The sequence below is a fragment of the Alligator mississippiensis genome, chromosome 14, assembly GCF_030867095.1.
Source record: "Alligator mississippiensis isolate rAllMis1 chromosome 14, rAllMis1, whole genome shotgun sequence".
Lineage (NCBI taxonomy): Eukaryota > Metazoa > Chordata > Crocodylia > Alligatoridae > Alligator > Alligator mississippiensis.
The window spans coordinates 17,575,716-17,589,251 of NC_081837.1; the positions used below are offsets into that span (position 1 = coordinate 17,575,716).

At 50.4% G+C, this 13,536-nt stretch overlaps 1 long non-coding RNA gene across 1 annotated transcript; it reads left to right on the top strand.

Moving 5' to 3' along the window:
• The first annotated feature begins 1,538 nt into the window (after positions 1-1,538).
• Positions 1,539-13,353, top strand: LOC132244757 (uncharacterized). The gene is made up of 3 exons (XR_009456501.1): positions 1,539-5,293; positions 5,765-5,873; positions 8,292-13,353. It is a non-coding gene; the product is annotated as an uncharacterized LOC132244757 (long non-coding RNA).
• The last annotated feature ends 183 nt before the right edge of the window (positions 13,354-13,536 follow it).

Below are 13,536 nucleotides of genomic sequence, written 5' to 3' on the forward strand. Positions count from 1 at the left end.
CAGGGCTGCAGAAAAGGGTTCAACACAGCTGATCTCTGGTTCTCAGACACGTGGCCAGGGCACAGACACCACGTGGGCTCTGCCCAGCTGGGAGGCCTGACCAGGGCAGGGACAGAGGCACCGTGTCCTACAGCTGTGCTGGGGTCTCACCCAGCAGCAAGACCAAGAAGCAGTGGTCGCCATCCTGGACACAGGGGGATGGGGCAGGCATTCCCTGGGGTGAGGGGGTGCCCGGTCAGTGCTGTCCTGGGCGATGACACTGGGACTCACTGCTCTGCAGCGCTGCCTCCCCGTGCTGCAGGTACTGCCGCAGCCTCTCCATGCAGGTCTCCTGCAGGTAGGCTCCTGCATGCTAAAGAATGGCCTTGTTCTCATTCCACCTGCGCTGGGTGACCTGGGTCTGCGTTGTTCCTGCTACCCAGAGTGGTGCTTCTCTGTGCGGGAGCAGCGCGGCACTGGGCAGCCTACCCATGGGGCAGTGAGGCCCGGGAGCAGAGCCCGAGCAGGGGATGCTGCAGCTGCCCAGAGCAGCGACCCCACTGCAGCCCCAGAGGTGCCACCAGCGCTGTGCCCCAGTCAGCCCAAACCCTGCCTGCACCAGGGGGGGGACAGGGCCTGGTCCCTGCACCCCATGACTCTCCCCACATGGACATCTGAGTCCCTGCAGTCACTGCCCACCCAGCCCTCATGCCTGGGGGTCTGGTCCTCGCCCCCTGGGACTCTCAACTCCTGCCTTGCCAAAAGTTCACACACTTTAACACAAAACTTTACTTCTGTCCTGCTCAGGATCCAGCTCCACATCCAGCCTCCACTCTCTTGTGTTAATGGACCCCAGCCCTGGGCCTGCTGGCACTGTGGAGGGCTCCAGTGTGTGTGTGTGGGGGGCGGGGGGGGGCAGTTCCACTTTGGGGAGTGGATTTGCCCCCCTTGGGCCACAGCCTGGAGTAGCTGATGGCTCCCGGTTACCTCCCAGATGCAGTTGGCTGGGGGTCCTGAGCTCATCCACACCTGGGGGGCAGCAGTGGGAGGCTCACAGAGAGGCATGAGAACCCCCCACCACCCACTTCCCTCAGGGAGTCACTAGCTGGAGCTGGGGGGCAGCAGGGGCTTGGGGGGGCAGTCTGTGCTCACCACCCCTCCCCTTGCACCCCTCCTGCCCAATGCACGTGTCCTTTGCCCCCCGTCCATGGATACGCGGTTCTGCATGCATGTGCTCCCCTCTGCTCTGGGGACAGCCCCCTCTCCCACGCCCATGTCTGCTGCCTCCCATCACATGCACACCACCATGATGGGGAGAAAAGCGGGGCAGCTGGGTGCTGGGGGAGAAGGGGTGCAACTGGAAGCCTGGAGGTAGACGCAGGTGTGACCCGGTGCCCAGGGTGGGTGCAGACAGGACACGAACGGGTTCAAGTCTCTCCGCCCCGCCCCCCCCTGCCCGCCCTCAGCCCGCCCACCTGCGCCGCGGCCAATGGAGAGCTTATGCGTCACAACAGCGGGGCGGGGGGGGGGGAAGGAGCAGAGGGTTTGCGCGTGCGCAATGCAGCGCAGGCTGGGCGGCGGGAGTCACGTGCCCGCGCCTAGGCCCCGTCCCCCACGCCCCGCGCCGCTGCCGGTAGGGCCGGGACTGCGTCCGTCCGTCGCCCCGGAAACGCGGCAGGAGCGGCGGGGGGGTGTCGCGGGCACGCGCGCTCGGCAGCAGCAGGCGGCGGAGGAAGCGTGTCGAGGCCGCCTCAGGCCCGCTTTGACACCCTGCGGCACCGACATGAGCGCTGGGGCAGCGCCGGCCCCGGCCCGGCACCGCCCCGATGGAGGCCGGGTCTCTGCACAGCCGGAGGGCGGGGGGCGGGGGGAGCCGGAGGGGCAGGAGCAGGCGTTGTGTCCGGGTGCGCACTCCAGAGCCGCCCGCCCCCCGCGCAGACACGCGCCCCGGCTGCGCTAGAGTCCGCACCCAGTGTTTGTAGGGGGTAGGGCGGGGTGTGGATATCCACATATACACTTGTACATGTATACACATACGTGTGCACGTCAGTATACATACTTGGAAAGAGTGCGTGTGGCAGTGCACATACACGTCTGCCTGTTTGTGTACACCTGCATGCACGCACACAAACACGTGCACACTGCACACACGGTATGCACATGCACCCCATGCGCTGCACTGTGTGTATACACCTACACATACATATGCGTGTGCATGCATGTACGTACACACACACACACACGCATGTATGTGGCTGCATGGGCTCACATACAGAGTGAGTGAGCGTGAGGCGAGCACTGGGTGGATTTGAGCACTCGATTCCCAGAGCAGTGGGTGCGGGGGACAGAGTTTGGTGGAGTCGCCCTTTACAATGAGATCCCTTTTAGCCCAGGGAGGTGAATCCGGGCGACCCCTTTCACTGGAAGCTCATGGGCACGTGCAGCCCTTGCTGGTGCTGTTCTTGTTTTTCCTAGCCCATGCTGCCTGCCCAGCTGGACGTGGCCCAGGTGTAAGAGTTAAGGCTGGTTCAATACTTAGATTTCTGCAGTAACCTTAGGAGTGGTGTTGGTTGTCGTATGCACCACGTAGACTCACTGAACCAGAGATGCATCAGCTTTTGTAAGCATCTGGCAAAAATCAACTTTTTTTTCCAGCAACATCCCAAATAAAGAAACCTTACAAGATTGTCTCGGTACATGAAATGTCAGTCTCAGCTGGGCTCCTTTGTGATATTAGCTCTATTAGGCATGTAAACACCTGTATGTGATTCACAGGACAAACCTCGAGATTTCAGGTAGGAAGCCATAGCTTCAGAAGCCGTTCGTATCTGCTGTGGTCTAAGCTCTTGGCAAGAGGTAGGGGTGGGAGTCAGTCTACTATTTTTCATAATGAAAAAATGAGTGAAATTTTTGAAATGCAGGTGCCACAAAATTCAGGCAAGTTACAGAAGGGCACCTGGAGCTGAAAAAGGCTGAGAAACCAGTGTACTAGGTACAGGAAGCCATGATGATAGCTTTCTCTACAGCATCTTAAATAGCAACTGGATATATTTTTCATGCCTGTTAATGGGGACTGATTTCAGAAATGCTCCGGTGAAGACATTAAGTAGGACTGGAATTGTCTCCTCGTTTTATTCACCTTAGGCCTAAAGGCCTCAAGTTGCAGTTTGTTCATTACTGTACCTGCCAGTTTTCAGGGACTCTCCAGCGCTTGACACTCCTCACTTCCCTCTCCAGCGCTCTGCGCCGTCTTCCCCAGGGCACTAAAGTTCCTGGTTATGCCTCTGGCTTTGCTTACACAAAAAATTGACCCAGTTTACCTCTGGTTTACTCAATCTGGCCAATTTAAGTAGTGCACACCAATTCACAGGTGGTTTTCTTGGTGTAGCTTGTGTTGATAACTTTTTTAAACCAATTTTAATTAAATAGGCACAATATCTGGCTCGGTGAGGCCTGAAACATTATTTCCCACACCCTTTGCATAGTCATGCATGCACATAGGAAAAGAAAGGAGAAAGTGCTTGATGAAGTTACGGAACCACTTTGATCTCAGTTAATTTACTACATATCTGCTCCCTGACATAGGAAGTTGCTTGGCTTACCTTTCTAGTAGGATCTATTCATTTAGCAATAGCAGTTATAATTATGCTTTAAAAATACTTACAGTAAAATCTGATTTCACATGCTCCTGCATTTTGGGGGGAGGGGAAAAATCTTGACTAGAAAGTCTCACTTCTTGAATGAAACTTTCCGTGCTTCAAAGCTCTCAAAGCTAAACAGAATTATTGAAAACTAGGGTTGGAAGGGACCTCAGGAGGTCACCTAGTCTAATGCCCTGCTTGAAGCAGGACTACCCCCAACTACATCACCCCACCAAGGCTTTTAAAATTTCCAAGTGAACATAAGTAATAGGTTTAGATGCCAAAAATGAGTCCAGTAAGGCAGTTATTTTAGTACTGTAGTGTATATGAATCATTGTGTTCCTGTGAACTTGAACGTGTAGGAAGAATTATATTTGTCAATCTTCTTTTGTTAAATAGAAACCAAAAGACTTATCTAGGCAGAATTGTGGTGGGGGATATTTATTCCAGTTTTTGCTATAATTTTAAATCTTCCAATTTGAATGTTGTATCACTGGGATTTTTACCTTTAAATGGGTAAAGTATTGTCATGAAATACTGTATGATGCACACCCAAAGAGAAAGTACAATGTATTTTAAGGTTGGGAAATTATATTAGAGCAAATAGAAGCAAAAGTGTCTAGCCAAACCAATAATTACCCTTCCATGAATACTAGATTCTGTTTCTCACCTGTCTAAACGCTTTCCTCTGGTGAGATAGTATCATCTTTTTACATTAATCTTAGGATTTAGTATGGGATATTTTAAAAATTGCTCTTCTGTGTAAAGTTAAGACTAACAGTCCTGATTTCCTCAATGCTGGAAAAAGCCCCTCTTTTTCCTGATTTACATACTTAGAAACATGTTTCTATTTTAACAATGATTGATGGAGGTTGGGCGTTTTGCTTTTGTTTTGGCGAGTCTTTGCTTTTACACTGGTATGTGGTATCATAAGTGGTAGGTGATTTCCCTTGTGGAGTGGGGGGTGGGGTTCCAAAGAGGAAATCATCCACTATGAATGCTTTGGGCTTGATTCAGTACTCTGTAAAGTCAATGAAAAGACTCCCATTCATCTCAGTGTCAATTGGATTGGATCCTTAAAATGGCTTTTCTTGGGGAAACAAGAAAGATTAAAAATAGATTTAAAAAATAAATAAAAAAACAAGACGGCTTAAAAATAGAATGAAAAGTTTTGACTTTTAAGCTGCTAGTTCAGGTCTAGTAAAGGCTGGTAGGGAATAAAAGTCGTAACTGTTTGGGAACCTTTTGGCCTTTTTGAAGATAGGCTAGTATGATTTGTGGTGGAAAAGCATCAAACCCTACTTTCCAGCTTTTCTTGTGCTGTTTTCAAGGTTGCTTTGAAGACTGTTTGTTGGCTCTGTTAATATCTTTGGAAATGGTGATTTGTATTGGACATGGAACTTTTGTAACTCTTGGAAAGGATTTCTAAATGTATTGTCTACAGAACTAACCGTGGGTATTTTTAGAGTCCAAAATGTGAACTGATTCACTAATTGAGAAATTAACTGTTTTTTCTTCTTCTTTCAGCGCTACAACTTGTTGTGAAGCATTTACAGCTGCTCCACTTGTGCATATTTTCAAACAGGCAGGATCTTTTGAAAACGATACCTCATGTTATATTATTAAAATGGCTATCCATACAAGGCTGAGTGTAAAAATGAAAATGCTGACAGGTATTTCTTAATCTTTTGAGATTTTAACTAACATTTCATTCTTATTTATGTTTTATTAATTATCTCTATAAGCAAATATAAATTGGGGGGGGGGGGACTTTGGGGAAGTGATTGAAGAGAACAAAATCTGAAAAACGATTCTGTAAGAATATCTTCTTTTACCACCTGTCATGATGTATAAATAGGCAAGAGGTCAGTTTGGCTTTTAAATTCAGGAGCAGTGTGTAGGTCTGGGATGAAAAAAAACACCCCATTTCTTCCACCTGTTCCCTTATATACTAAGCAAATTTGATTTAGAGAAAGAAGGGTTTTGTTTTTACTAAAACTGCACTTAACCTTGACCTGGCAATCGCATAGCATCATAGCTCTTAACTTATTTGAATATTTGATTACTGTAACTTAAAAAAAAATTAAACATCTAGGAATTAAGAACTGTAAAGTAATAGGTAGTGTGTTATTTTATCATCTCAGGTTCAAGCAGGACAGTTTCAGGAATGTATGACTTGAGAGAGGCAGCCAGACAGACAATCCAAATGCTTCAGTTGGCAGGATGAAGTGATATGCTAATGTAAGAGAAAAGGTGGGTGTACAATGGCAAGGAAATAAATACCCGTTAAAGAGGTGGGAGGTCTAGGACAGTGGTTCTCAACTTTTTTTGTACCAGGACCTGTTTATGAAGATCAGTGGCCAGTGCTGACCTGCTTTCCCCCAGCCCTGCTAAAGGGAGCCCCCAGCTGCCCCTGTGCCATTCGGGCCGAAGTCCCGCAGTTCATGCGGATTTCAGTGGAGTGAGTCCGCTGTGGCAGCCCCCCCTGCCCTGGTCTGGGGCTGCCATGCCTCACCAGGCAGCCTGGTCGCGGTCCCTCCAGCCCGTCCCCCAGCAGCGTCTCCCAGTTGCTCTGCCCGTACAAGTATGAGCACCAGCTCAAGTGCCACCAGCCCTGCTATGCAGCTCCCCCCGATGCCTCCCTCTCTTGCTGAAGGGGCAGGCGCCTACCCCTCCCGTCCCCCCTGCCCTGATGCAGCCTTGGCGCCCGGCTATCTTCCCCATATCTGGCAGGTACCCATCCCCCCTGCCCACACACACACACAGTCCCCAAGTCCCGGACCTCCAACCCCCACTGATCATACACTTATCTGCATCCAGCTATTGGTGCTTCTCCCAGGACCCTGCCTGGGTGCATGCAGGCCATGTGGATGTGTGTGCAGAGACACACGTGTGCCTGCTGGCTCCAGTCACCCAAGCAGTGACTTGCAGGCAGGCTGGAATGAAGGTTACGTGTATGGGGAATGACAAGCTAGATGTGTGTGGAATTAAGGGCTAGCTCTGAAGAAGATGACGTTGGGAGAGATTGGGGGTGGAGGGGGAGAGGTGGATTCTTTGCTAGTGAGCTTTCCTGGGAGTCAGGCAGCGTGGGATAGCTAGAATCTTCCTGCTAGCCCTGTTGTAAGTGTTCGGATTCAATGCTTGCAAGCATAATAAATATTGTTATAGCGTTTTGATGATAGTGTTAGAGCACGGGTGCTCAACCTCTGGTCCTTGGGCCAATTGCAGCCTGTGGAGCTATGATATCTGCCCCACTGGACTCCCCACAGTTGGGAAATTTGGCGTTTCTCACCTGTCTAAACTCTTTCCTTCGGTGAGGCACTCCCCTCCCCCCCATTTGTCGATGGATTGGGTTCTTGTTCTGCCCCTACCTTTCCTCCCTCCATGGGCTTCGATTGCGTACTGCTTGCATGCGGATTGGGCACTGCCCATCCGTCTCACCGGACAAAAAGGTTGAGCACTCTTTGTTTAGAGTAGTGTTCTCACTGAGATGATCCAGGAAGTATGCAAAAGGAAAGGATTTTTTGGGTGTGGTGACTTTTATTGGACCAACTGCGTGGTTGGAATTAAGTTAGATAAGCTTTCAAACGCAAGATTCATAAATTAATAGATTCATATATGCTAGGGTTGGAAGGGACCTCAACAGATCATTGAGTCCGACCCCCTGCCTAGGCAGGAAAGAGCGCTGGGGTCAGATGACCCCAGCCAGATGCCTATCCAGCCTTCTCTTAAAGACTCCTAAGGTAGGGGAGAGCACCACCTCCCTTGGAAGCCCATTCCAAATTTTGGCCACCCTTACAGTGAAGAAATTTTTCCTGATATCTAGCCTAAATCTGCTCTTTGTCAGTTTGTGACCATTGTTCCTTGTTACCCCAAGAGGCGTTCTGGTGAACAGAGCATCTCCGGTTCCTTGCTGCGCCCCCCTAATGAATTTGTAGTTGGCCACAAGATCACCTCTCGGCCTTCTCTTGTGGAGGCTGAAGAGGTCCAGGTCCCTTAGTCTCTCCTCATAGGGCTTATGCTGTAAACCGTTAACCATACAAGTGGCTCTCCTCTGGACCCTCTTGAAGCTGTCCACATCCTTCTTAAAGTATGGTGCCCAACACTGGACGCAGTACTCCATCTGGAGTCTGACCAGTGCCGCATAGAGGGGAAGTGTCACCTCCTTGGTTCTAGTTGTCATGCATCTGCTGATGCACGATAGAGTGCAGTTAGCTTTGCTGATGATTTCGTCACACTGACGACTCATGCTCATCTTGGAGTCCACTAGGACTCCGAGATCCCTTTCCGCTTCTGTGCTGCTGAGAGGGTCATTTCCTAGTGTCGTGGAAACACACACAGAGTACTTTTGGGTCAGGTCAGCAGAAGCTTTTATTCAAAAGAAACTACAGCTGTAGGGGGAGTTCCAAAGTGACATGGATTTCCCAAGCACTTGGAAGGGGTCCCCCCCCAAGAGCAAAATCAGGAGGCTTATATACTTTTTAACAGTCGCTTACAACTCACGTGATCATATAGTGAAATTAGCATGAAAAGCGGCTATAATATTACTTCATTATTTCTTTGCTGTTATCAGGATGGGAATTATGGGGGAGATAGGGTTAGTTCACAAACCTCCTTCTTGCACCTGGAAATCTACTTTGTACATACTTTTTTTTTTTTTCTACCTTCAAGGCCGCGGTGAGCGAAGCATTTGCAGAAGAGTTACAAAGAAGAAACACTTGCCCTTATCTGTTCTACTGTACCGAGCCAGCAATTCTACACAAAGCGGTTATGTCATCTTATAACTAAAATAATCAAAGTTTAAGGCATATATTTTTTCTGATTCCACGCTAGCCAGTAGGTGCGCTGGATATTTTTACGTCCTAGGTGCAGTACTCTGCATTTGTCCTTGTTGTACTGCGTCCTGTTGTGTTCAGCCCGCTTTTCCAACCTGTCCAGGTCTGCCTGCAGTCATTCCCTACCCTCCAGAGTGCTTACTTCACCCCACAATTTAGTATCATCTGCAGACTTGGACACAGGACACTTCACGCCCACATCCAAGTCACTGATGAAGACACTGAAGAGTACAGGTCTGAGGACTGAGCTCGGTGGGACCCCACTACCCGGATCCTTCCAGGTCAATACCGACCCGTCTACTACCACTCTCTGGGTGCGACCCGCAAGCCAATTTGCCACCCACCAGACCGTTTAAACATCTAAGTCACAGCCTCTTAATTTATTTAAGAGAATGGGATGAGATACCGTATCGGAGGTCTTCCTAAAATCCCAAAAAACAACATCCACCTCTACTTCTGCATCAGCATTTTGTGACCTGGTTATAAAATGAAACCAGATTAGTCAGGCATGATCTACCTGCTGCAGATCAATGCTGGTTGCCCTGCTTTATCAACGATTTGGAAGACGGGGGTGAAAAGCAGTCTGTTCAAATTTGCTGATGATACCAAAATATGGGGAGAGGTGGGCACGTTAGCAGGGAGGGAGAGACTGCAGAAAGACCTGGATAGGTTGCAGGGGTGGGCTAACAAAAACAGGATGCGTTTCAATAGTGACAAGTGCAGGGTGCTGTACTTGGGCAGTAGTAACCAGCAGCACACTTATAAGATGGGAAACTCCCTTCTTGAGAGCACGGAGGCAGAAAGGGATCTTGTAGTCATTATTGACTCCAAGATGAACACGGGCCGACAATGCGAGGTCACAGTCGGCAGGGCTAACCAGACTGTATCGTGCAACCGCAGGTGCATCTCAAGTAGGTCCAAGGAGGTGATCCTCTCCCTCTACGCGACACTGGTCAGGCCGCAGCTGGAGTAGTGTGTCCAGTTCTGGGCACCCCACTTCAAGAGGGATGTGGACAACATCGAGAGGGTCCAGAGGAGGGCCACCCGCATGATCCGGGGACAGCAGGGCAGACCCTACAACCATAGGTTACGGGACCTGAACCTCTTCAGCCTTCACAAGAGAAGGCTGAGGGGGGACCTGGTGACTGTCTATAAACTCACTCGGGGGGACCAGAAGGGTTTGTGGGAGACCTTGTTTCCCCTAGCGCCCCCCGGGATAACAAGGAATAACGGCCACAAGTTGTTGGAGAGTAGGTTTAAATTAGACCTCCGTAGGAACTACTTTGCGGTTAGGGCGGCTAGGATCTGGAACCAGCTTCCAAGGGAAGTGGTGCTGGCTCCTACCCTGGGGGTCTTTAAAAAGCGGCTTGATGCCTACCTGGCTGGGGCCATTTGAGCCTAGTTTTCTTCCTGCCCAGGAAGGGGGTGGGACTTGAAGATCTCCAAGGTCCCTTCCAACCCGACTTCTATGATTCTATGATTATTTTTCCCGCTGGACTCCCACAAATATGATCCTTAATAATCTTTTCAAAGACTTTTCCAAGGATGGAGGTGAGGCTGACTGACCTATAATGACTTGTATCCTCTTTCCTCCCCTTCTTGAAAATGGGGACCACATTGGCCCTTTTCCAGTCCTCTGGGACCTGACCCGAGTGCCACGAGTGCTCAAACAGCCGTGCCAGTGGTTCTGCTATGACACCGGCAAATGCCTTCAGTACTCGCGGATGCAGCGCATCTGGGCCTGCTAACTTAAACATAGATTCGTAGATGTTAGGGTCGGAAGGGACCTCAATAGATCATCGAGTCCGACCCCCTGCATAAGCAGGAAAGAGTGCTGGGTCTAGATGACCCCAGCTAGATGCTCATCTAACCTCCGCTTGAAGACCCCCAGGGTAGGGGAGAGCACCACCTCCCTTGGGAGCCCGTTCCAGACCCTGGCCACTCGAACTGTGAAGAAGTTCTTCCTAATGTCCAGTCTAAATCTGCTTTCTGCTAGCTTGTGGCCATTATTTCTTGTAACCCCCGGGGGCGCCTTGGTGAATAAATACTCACCAATACTCTTCTGTGCCCCTGTGATGAACTTATAGGCGGCCACAAGGTCGCCTCTCAACCTTCTCTTGCGGAGGCTGAAAAGATCCAGTTTCTCTAGTCTCTCCTCGTAGGGCTTGGTCTGCAGGCCCTTGACCATACGAGTGGCCCTTCTCTGGACCCTCTCCAGGTTATCCGCATCCCTCTTGAATTGCGGCGCCCAGAATTGCACGCAGTACTCCAACTGCGGTCTGACCAGCGCCCGATAGAGGGGAAGTATCACCTCCTTGGACCTATTCGTCATGCATCTGCTGATGCACGATAAAGTGCCATTGGCTTTTTTGATGGCTTCGTCACACTGCCGGCTCATGTTCATCTTGGAGTCCACTAGGACTCCAAGATCCCTTTCCACTTCCGTGCCACCCAGCAGGTCATTCCCTAGGCTGTAGGTGTGCCGGACATTTTTCCTCCCTAGGTGCAGCACTTTGCATTTCTCCTTGTTGAACTGCATTCAGTTGTTTTCTGCCCACTTGTCCAACCTGTCCAGATCTGCTTGCAGCTGTTCCCTGCCCTCCGGCGTGTCTACATCTCCCCATAGCTTTGTGTCATCTGCAAACTTGGACAGAGTACATTTGACTCCCTCGTCCAAGTCACTGATGAAGACATTAAAGAGTATCGGTCCAAGGACCGAGCCCTGCGGGACCCCACTGCCCACACCCTTCCAGGTCGAAACCGACCCATCCACCACGACTCTCTGGGTGCGACCCTCCAGCCAATTCGCCACCCACCAGACTGTGTAGTCATCCAAGTCACAGCCTCTTAACTTGTTCACCAGTATGGGGTGGGATACCGTATCGAAGGCCTTCCTGAAGTCTAAGTATACGACATCCACCCCTCCTCCTGTGTCCAGGCGTTTCGTAACCTGGTCATAAAAAGAAACTAGATTGGTCAGGCACGATCTGCCTGCCACGAACCCGTGCTGATTTCCCCTCAGCATAATTTGTCCTGCCAGGCTCTCACAAATGTGAGCCTTGATAATTTTTTCAAAGACTTTACCAAGGATGGAGGTGAGACTGACTGGCCTATAGTTGCCCGGGTCCTCCTTCCTCCCCTTTTTGAAAATGGGGACCACGTTGGCCCTTTTCCAGTCCTCCGGGACTTGGCCCATGCGCCACGAGCGTTCAAATATTCCCGCCAGTGGCTCTGCAGTGATGTCGGCCAGTGCCTTCAGCACCCTCGGATGGAGCTCATCCGGGCCTGCCGACTTAAAGGCATCCAGTTCTTCCAAGTGACTCTGCACCATCTCAGGGTCTACGCATGGAAGTCTGGCGCCATGCTGCTGCCTCTCTACAACCCCAGTGAGAGACTTGTCGTGCCCCTCGCTTAGGAACACTGAGGCAAAGAACTCGTTGAGGAGTTCAGCCTTGTCCCCCCTGTCTACACATCCAGTCCATCCAAGTGACTCTGCACCACGTCAGCGTTGACAGTTGGTGGGCTGGTATCCCTCTGATCCCATCTAAGAGCCTGTTAGGAGACTGATCTTGACCCTTGTTCGAGAACACTGAGGCAAAAAACTCATTGAATAGCTCAGCCTTGTCCCCCCCGTCTGTCACTAATTGCTCCTGTTTCTTCAGTAGGGGTGCTGTGCTGCCCTGCGCCTTCCTTTTACTCCCTACATACCTAACAATAGACGTTTTGTTGTCTTTAATTTGTGTTGCCAGCCTCAGCTCTGTAGTTGCTTTGGCCTTTCTGCCTCCCTGCAAGTGCGGGCCAAGTAGATACACTCCTCCTTGGTAGCTTCCTCCTGCTTTCACCACCTATATGCCGCCTTTTTTTTTTTGCCCTTAGGCTCTTCTAGATGTCTGTGTTTAGCCAAGGAAGTTTTTTGGCCCCTTTCTCCCCTTTCCCTCGCACTGGGATCATCTCCCTCTGTGCCTGAAGGATCACTTCCTTTAGGAACGACCACCCTTCCTGGACTCCCATCTCGCCAATACTCCTATCCTGCAGTGCATCGCTGATTAAACTGAGCACGCTGAAGTTAGCCTTCCTAAAGTCAAGCACCTCCACCCTATTATTATCTTACCCACTCTACACCGTATGATGAATTTGATTGAGTGAGTGGTGGTCACTGTCCCCGAGGTGACCACGAATCTCTAGTTCCCCTTCCAGGTCATCCCCCATAGCCAACACCACGTCCAGTGGGACCATATACTTCCTGCGTTAGGTGAACGGTTGGATTTGGCTGACTGCTCTTCCCAGCAGATGTCAGGGTAGTTTAGGTCCCCCATGACAACCATGTCCCTAGACTGTACGGCCCCTGAGAGCTGCCTCAAGCATTCCCAGTCTAGCTCTCCTCCTTGATGTGGTGGTCTGTAGCAGACCCCCATCACCAGGTCCCTTTCCCCTTGACCTCCATGTGTCCTAACCCACAATGCTTTAACTTTCTCTTAAGACTCCCTTCTGTGCACTCACCTGGAACACTGTCTGAAGCCAATGATGCTGATGCGCAGTTCAGACTCCTCCTGCTCTCCCCTCAACTAAACAGGGATGGGAGAAAACCCCTTCCCACTTCCCTGCAGCTGGCCCAGCTCAGCTTGCTGCTGCTGCTGGTTCCTTACCGCCGCATAGGAGCGAAGGGCGCACACATGCTTGCTTCAGCATCCCAACTAAAAGTCAAATGCTCTAGGTAAGGCTTGAACTCACAACCTTGGCATCACTTCCCCAGTGCTGTTTTATAAGTATCACATGCTAACCCACCGCACCACCAGAGCTGAGTTGAAAAGCTCTTTGTCACTATTTTAGAGCATTTGTTTAAAGTAATTGTATCTCTGCTATTGGCTTTTGGATTTAATAAAGACATTTGAACTGAATTACTGACACGCTCAATCAAATACTAACACAACATACAGGGCGCATCTACATGTGTCACTATGGCAACTTTACTGTGCTGTATGTGTGGCACATGATTATTTTTAGCCGCTACTTCACCGTAGTGGCGTGCTATACCAGAGGAGCGTGTTGCAATGGGGACGTAGCTGCTGCTTGCGTGTAGA